Here is a 454-nt window from a genome sequence, read left to right on the forward strand (position 1 = left end):
ACCGAACTGCCTATAATTCAAAATCAAACCGAACGGTTGCAAGTCGGTTCGGTGCGGTTCGGTTTGTTCGGTTCTAACTTCATCAAACTTCTTATCAAACAACAAATTGTATTAAAGAAAAAAAATATCAACAAAGTAGGAGATTATGAAGCATTAAACACTGATATAATGATATTGTTTTTAACTCATAATGATCTAGAAAATAAGTTTAGAGTTTGAGTCTTTGACTCTTTGGAGACGGGTCGGGTAGTGTTTGAGATCAGAATGGATAGTATTGCATTATATTCGGTCGGTTCGGATCGGTTCGGGTTGAAAAGTTTTCAAATCGACCCGAACCGCCCTACTCATAAAACAAATTTTTTCGGATCGGTACGGGTCGGTTCGATCGGTTTTTTCAGTTTGGACCGAAACATTATAGGGCCTCTCTTTTCATTTTTTTTTTTTTTTTTTTTGA

Source organism: Asparagus officinalis, chromosome 8 (genome assembly GCF_001876935.1).
Source record: "Asparagus officinalis chromosome 8, Aspof.V1, whole genome shotgun sequence".
Lineage (NCBI taxonomy): Eukaryota > Viridiplantae > Streptophyta > Magnoliopsida > Asparagales > Asparagaceae > Asparagus > Asparagus officinalis.